We start from the raw sequence: 7,584 nt of genomic DNA, 5'->3' as shown, positions 1-7,584 counted from the left end.
GTGATGGGTTGTACATGATATGCTATTCTAACATGTGTATGGTTGTAGGATGGACTTATTTTTACATGCTAGAGTACTAGATCAAAATGCCTATGGACCAACAAAAGAATGGTTAAATAGAAGATAGAATTAGTGAGGAGTGAGGAATATTTAGGAGATAGAGGTGATTGGTTGAATCGATCTTGAATCCTTTTTGTGTTTTTATTGGTGTGCCACACAATCATCATTGATCCTTATTATATTGAAAACAAAGGTGTTTGCACCAAATGTATTAAGAACCAAGGTGCAAATGCTTTCATATTTCTATTAATAGACATATTACAGATAGGGAGTCTTTTCATCCATTATAGGGTTTGTGCATTAAGGGTTGAGGTATGTATGACAATCACAAGCATAGTGATACAAGATTTCATTTTTGCATAGGATCCTTGTCGAATGAATGTGCTAGCATGGAAACCCAAAATGCCTTTGCCCTAGAACTTTATGAAAACACACCGCAAATAGTAAACAATGAAAAAAGAGATCACAAACCATCTTGACTCCTCTAGTCACTTATGGACATCCTTGAGTAGGATAGTGTAGCGTCCTAAAATTGCGACACTTGCAATTTCGACTGCATTTCGGTCTTCACGATGGCGACGCAACACGCAACCTGAATGGAGACCCCAAAACTTGCTCACGACACTGAAAACTACATTTTTCAAGCACCATTGGCCTGAACCTCCTTGCACCCCGCTGTCCCGGAGGTGGGACCAAAGCGCCCAGCACCCTGGTCCCTCAGGACCAGGGTGCCCAGCGCCCTGGTCCCTGGGTCCTATTTTGGGCCCGGTTTCCTAAGTGATATCGGGTCTTTTTTATTGCAATTTGGAAATATACTTCCCTGGTCGGCCTAAGGTCGGGAAAATCAGTCTATCAGCCCTAATTGACAATATAAACTACATTTTTTCTCTCTCATTTGGGAGAGATAGAATAGAAGAGATACATGACGGAAAAAATGTGGAAACTATACTCAAGCATTCAAGCAATTGATCATTCCAAGTCTCCATTCAAGGCTAAGTGTTGCATTCAAGTCAAGGATTCAACCATTGAAGAGGAGATCACTTATTACATGCTACATACTACAACATACAACATCTAAACCTTTTCACATAAGGATACAAACATCCTTAGAACAAGGTATTAGTACTTGTTTTACATTACAGTCATTTACATTTACAGCACTTGCTCATTTCTTGGTTAATTCCAAAACCGGGGTTTGACCTAAAGGCAAACCCCTAATCCCTAACCCCCCATCGTCTTCGCTTTTCTGTGTGTAGGTTGCAGGTACGCGGCTGAGATTGAAGATTTGGAATCCTTGTGCAGAGACGAACCGATCCCACTTCGTTTCGCGGATTTTTCGGAGGACCGTGGCGCCGGGCGCCATCGTCCCGACAACTTTTTCTCAAATTTGCAGGACAGCGCCGTATCGACATTCTACTGCTAATTCCAGGTCCGCAGCTTCATCCTATAACCTAAACTCAGTTTATAAGCGAATCTTTATGACTTTCTATGCATCCTTAGCTTAATTTCCTTAATCAACATTCTTTACAAAAGAGGGTAGCTTTGCTTTCCAAACCCTTGAAATTCATTTAGCATCCAATCTTACATCGTGTGGGATTGAATCTTATGAGTTTCAACCCCTCTTTTGAATGTAAAGTCTTCCCCCTAAGTGAAAACCCATCGAATCCTAGCGAACCTCCCTTCTCTCTCCTCGGAGTTAGAAGAGGGGAGACCAACTAGGGTTCGACCGCGATTTTCCGCTTTACATTTTGGTGAACCCGACGTGAACATCCTTTCTGATTTTTCATGCTTAGATCTAAAAAAATTGATTACATTTCCATGTTTGATCTTTTGCAAAATTTTAGAGGTGATTGCATAAAAACCCTAAAATTTCTTTTTAGTAATTAAGCTTGTGAAATGTCTAAATGTTAATGCTTGTTTCAGATCTGCCCTTCTATTACAAATTATCAATTCATATTTGTGCTTTAATTTTGAAAATTAAGTGGTTAAGTGTCAAAACCCTAATTTTTGAAACCCTCTTGATTCAACCTTTGTCTGACAATTTGACCGATCAAAACATCTCCAAATCAGCTGTAACTTTGGATTCTGTAATAAAATCACAATATCTTTCATCCCTGAAAATTTGGAAAAAAGTTGCGAGGACCGTGTTGCACTCCGAGCGCCATCGTCCCTGACATTTTTTCCAAAATTTCGGGAGCGAGATCTTGCTGTATTTTCCTGCTAAAATCCAGAATTTTGGCTAATTTTGTCAATTATAACACTTTCAAAATTACAGTCAAAGTTGGTCTTGTGATTGCTTGGTTTAAGGCTCCTAATCATTCAAAAATTGTTGAAATTGAAATTTTGTGTCAAAATTGTGTTCTTACTGTCCTAAATCTGAAAATTGTGTTTGCATTCATTCAAAATTTCAGTACTTTATTCAAATTCTTGCATTTTGTGACTTTTGAAATTAAGTGCTTAATTAAAACAACCTTGATTTCCGCTTTCAAAATTGAATTTTGCGTGAAATTGAATCAATTTTTAAATTTCAAAACTTGCACTGCTTTTGACATTCCCTCTAAAATCATAAAATTCAAAATTTCAGTTCCCCTCTCTTTTTCAAAATTCAAAATTTTGCATTTTTCGACAATCTTGGTAGGGTTCAATTTTGAGATTGCAACTTTAATTTGGCCTATCTACAGATCGTAAAATCCCTCAATTTTTTCAGATTAGCTCTAAAATCATCATACCTTTCATCCCTGCAAATTTCGAAAAAAGTTGCAAGGACCGTGTTGCACTCCGAGCGCCACGGTCCCGAACATTTTTTCCGAAATTTCGGGAGACTGTTGTGATTGCATTTAACAGCTTAAATCTGGAAGATTGGCTGGTTTTACTGAAAATTGCTACCTCTAAAATCAAAATCTTCTCTCTCTCTCTAGTGCATGAGTTTTACAACAACAAGCCCTGCTTACACTATTCCCGTTAGACGAAGCCGTAGAATTAAGTCCTTCCGAGATTTAACTACCGAGGAGATGGAACCTAATTTGAGTAGTCTTTTTAACGAGGACATGGGTAATTCCTCTAATCCTCCGAATGATGAAGAAGCTCTCCATGAAGTTTTCGTTGAACAACTTTCCAAATTGGATAACCAATTTGACGATTTTCACCAATGGATGTCTCATGAGTATCCCGATAGTCAAGCTCTTCCTTTAATTGAGGGTCTAAAACGCATGCTTCAAAGTGATAAGAATGGAATTGATGTTTTATGTGGTATCGCACATATTGTGGATTCGAATGTGATGCCTATGAAGAGTTGTGCTGAATCTTTAGGTTATACACAGCCTCCTACACAAGTCAATCATTCTATTCCTTTGATCACTTCTATTGCTAGTATACCTACCTTTACATCAAACATCATGGCTACCTCTATACAAGACATTCCTCCTGTGATTACCAGTCATGGGGGCAATCCTCCTTCTTCAATTAACCCAATTCCTTCATTCAATCCGACTTCTTCATTCATTCCTTCAATGAGTGTTCCTATTACATCTTCACAAATGAACATGACGCAAGGGGGCAATTCATTTAACCATTCCATTCCTCCTTGTAGTGTTCCTCCTATCCAATCATCCCCTATGGTTGACTATCATAGGGTCCCACCACCTTACTCTTTACCTTCTTTCAACAACATCACACCTCCATCTCAATCTAACACACCTAATATGAACTCTTCGACTGAAGCTACCATTAATAATCTTGCACAAACTGTCTCTTCTTTACAGCAACAAATTGCCTCTATGAATCAATATAAGTTTAGTGTGCCCACATTTGATGTTGCGAGCCCACTTTCTCTTGACATTGTCCGAGCTGTTCCTCCTAAACATGTTGAAATCCCGCATTTGGAACTTTATAATGGTAAAGGAGATCCTCTAACACATGTTAAGACTTTTCAAACAATATGTACTGATTTTGCTTATGACCAAAGGTTGCTTGCAAAACTGTTCACTAGAACATTAAGAGACAAAGCCCTACAATGGTATTGCTCGTTGCCTTCTTATTCTATTACTTCTTTCGAACAACTTGCAAATGCTTTCATTCAACAATTTCAAAACAATATAAGCCCTAAAGTTACTTTGATTGATTTAATGCATTGTAAACAAGGTGTTAAAGAAAAAGTGACTGATTTCATTGGTAGATATAAGCATTTGTATGCTCAAATTTCTTTTCCAATGCCTGATAATGATATTCAAAGAATTTTTATTTCTAATTTGCAAAAAGATATTCGAGACAAACTTCTGTTTTCTGAGTTTACTTCTTTCCAACAGTTGTGTGCAACTCTTCACAATTATCAACTGACTGTGAGTCAAATGGAACAATCACATCCTATGGCTCTGAGTGATAAGGGTGATAGCAGTCAACAACCATTTGGGAAGTTTAAACCGAACAGAGATTCCATCAAATTCAATGAAAACATCATCAACAACAATGTGAATGCAGCATTAGGTGTGCCTCCTATTTCTAAATTTTTCAGGAAAGAAAGAAAGTATACTCCTTTGAATGAATCATTGCATGATATTATGAATAAGTTATTGGGACAAAATGTGCTTACTCTTCCTCCTGCACGACAAATTGATCCTGCAAAGATTACTTCACCTTATTTTGATCAGAAAGCTTTTTGTCATTTTCATCGTCAGCCTGGGCATGATACTGAAAAATGTTTTTCTTTAAAGGGTAAAATTCAAGATTTGATTGATAATAATACTATTTCTGTTTCTGGAGTGAATGATAAAGGCAACACATCTGTAGCTCCTCCTAACCAAAATCTTTAGATTTTTACTGATCCATTACCTTCTCATACCTCTCATACCTCTAATGCGATTGAGGCTAATGATTCCTCTTTCTCATCTGATGGTCTTGTGTCTATGACTCCGAATGTGATTAACTTTGTAGAGCAACAAGAAAACCCTAAAGAACCTTCCATCACATTTGATTCTAGTGAAACCATTAGAGCACCTGATGGTCCTTTATACATAGTTGCAAAAGTCAAAAATACACCTTGCCGTGGAGTGCTTATTGATCCTTCGTGCATGGTTAATGTTATTACTGAAGAATTTCTTTTTACTTTGCAATTGAATCAAGTGATCTATGACAAAACAGATGTGATTGTGAAATTATTTGATGCATTTTCTTCTCTTGCAATTGGTTCTATTACATTGCCTATTGAGGTCCATAACAAATCTCTTGATGTGAACTTTGCTATTATTCCATCTTCCGAACAATTTCGTGTGAAGCTTGGCTATCCTTGGCTATCTTCCATGAAAGCTATTGCTTCTCCTATTCATAAGTGTTTGAAATTTCCCCACAATGGTGAAGTTGTTACTGTCAATCATAGTCTCTTTAAACCAGCCGAAAGAACCTCTAGTGTTCCTATTGATTACTTTTGGCCTAAACAATTCCAATCTCTTCCTCCGCGAAGTGATCATCTTTTTAAATCTTATCAAAAGTGGAAAACAGATATGATCCTATCTCTAAGTGAACCTAGAACACCTAAACTTGACATTCCTATCATTCTTGAGAAGGAAATTCTTCCTTTGAAAGACAAAACTAATGTCTTTCCTCAAGAAGATTCCCAACCCATCCCTATGGATGTGACTATGTCTATACCTAATAAACTTCCTAAGAGTAGACCTATACCTCCTCGTCATGATGGACTTGGTCTTCTCCCTAAACCAAAAATTCCTCCTTTATATGGAGCAGTTCCTCCTCCTTCTTTTTATAGAGAGAAGAGACCTTCTTCTTCTCCTATTATCCAGCCTAAGAGACCACAACCTAAACACCCAAGTGCTAAGGATGAGAACATTCCTCCTCCTCAGTCTTCGCAACTTCCTACTAAGACTAGACGAAATCGTTCTGCACGTGAACACCGGCGAAAGCGTCGTCTTAGAGCTCAAACTTTGCAATCTCCAAAAACACCTTCAACAAGCATTATTCCATTTTCTCCTCAGCCGGACATTGAGCCTAAATCTCCTAAACATAAGATGCATGATGGTCTTGATCCTGTGCGAGTTAAAGATCCTATTTTTATAAATCTTGATGATGATATAGATGAAAATGTTATTCATGATGAAAATGTTACTCCTCTTGCTTCTGATAGTGAATATGAACTTGTTGATGTTGATAACCATTTATCTAATGAATTTTCTAAAGCACTTATCCTAGCTCCTAGACAAGAACAATGTGGCTTGGAACATGAACATAGCCCTTGTTTGGATCTTGTGATAGCTCCATCTGCTGTGTTGGATGTTCCTCCTCTAGCATGTTCCCTGCCTTCCCGAAACATTGATCAGCAAGATCGGGGGGTAGATGACGTGCTAGACTAGTTACATTAGCATAGCAGATTCTCTCCCCCTCTCTTTTGTTACTTCTTCTATATGTTATTCTCATTCTTCTATTTGTTGTCCTTAGTGTTGTCTACTTGAGGATGATGCAAAGCATTGAGATCTCTTTGGTCTCTCTCATGTTGACTCAAAAGACACAAGTGTTCCCTTCTTCTAGGTGACCTTCCTTGATTGGGGAATGAAGAACAATTATGCATACATCCATATGATATATACATGACTTATCATACAGCATACTGACCCCGAGGAAAGCGAAGTCACCTCGTGCTTTGTGTTTTGTGTCTATTATCCTTGGGTTTATCTCACACTTGGGGGCTAAATCTTTGCGATAACGTGCTCCTTTTCCTTTCTCATTTCTTATGTGTATCACTACGTTAAAACAATCACCCCCGTTGAGGCGTGTGCGATCGCTTTAACGTAGGGGGGCATACACCCTGTCTATCCTTTCAAAGATACTTGAAAATTTCTTGGCAAACTTAGCTTTGTCTTGAAGATTTTTGGTATTGCTTTTGCATGACTCATAGTGAGGGAACCTTGCTACTGACAGTCATGGTTCTCCCTCGTGATCTTCCCTTTTACTTTGTCAATCGAAGTCGTAAGATCCTTAGTCCACTGGGGGCTTGGTGTATCTTGCCTCCTTGACGTGGTGAAAGTTTTTCAATGTTGTTTCCTTGTACTTTACCGGAAGTATGAGCATACATACTCCCGCTAAAGTGGGGGCTAAATGTAGCGTCCTAAAATTGCGACACTTGCAATTTCGACTGCATTTCGGTCTTCACGATGGCGACGCAACACGCAACCTGAATGGAGACCCCAAAACTTGCTCACGACACTGAAAACTGCATTTTTCAAGCACCATTGGCCTGAACCTCCTTGCACCCCGCTGTCCCGGAGGTGGGACCAGAGCGCCCAGCGCCCTGGTCCCTGGGTCCTATTTTGGGCCCAGTTTCCTAAGTGATATCGGGTCTTTTTTATTGCAATTTGGAAATATACTTCCCTGGTCGGCCTAAGGTCGGGAAAATCAGTCTATCAGCCCTAATTGACAAGTATATAAACTACATTTTTTCTCTCTCATTTGGGAGAGATAGAATAGAAGAGATACATGACAGAAAAAACGTGGAAACTATACTCAAGCATTCAAGCATTC

This window comes from Cryptomeria japonica, chromosome 6 (genome assembly GCF_030272615.1).
Source record: "Cryptomeria japonica chromosome 6, Sugi_1.0, whole genome shotgun sequence".
NCBI lineage: Eukaryota > Viridiplantae > Streptophyta > Pinopsida > Cupressales > Cupressaceae > Cryptomeria > Cryptomeria japonica.
The sequence above is the reverse complement of the archived record's forward strand: the minus strand, read 5'-3'. Positions refer to the sequence as shown.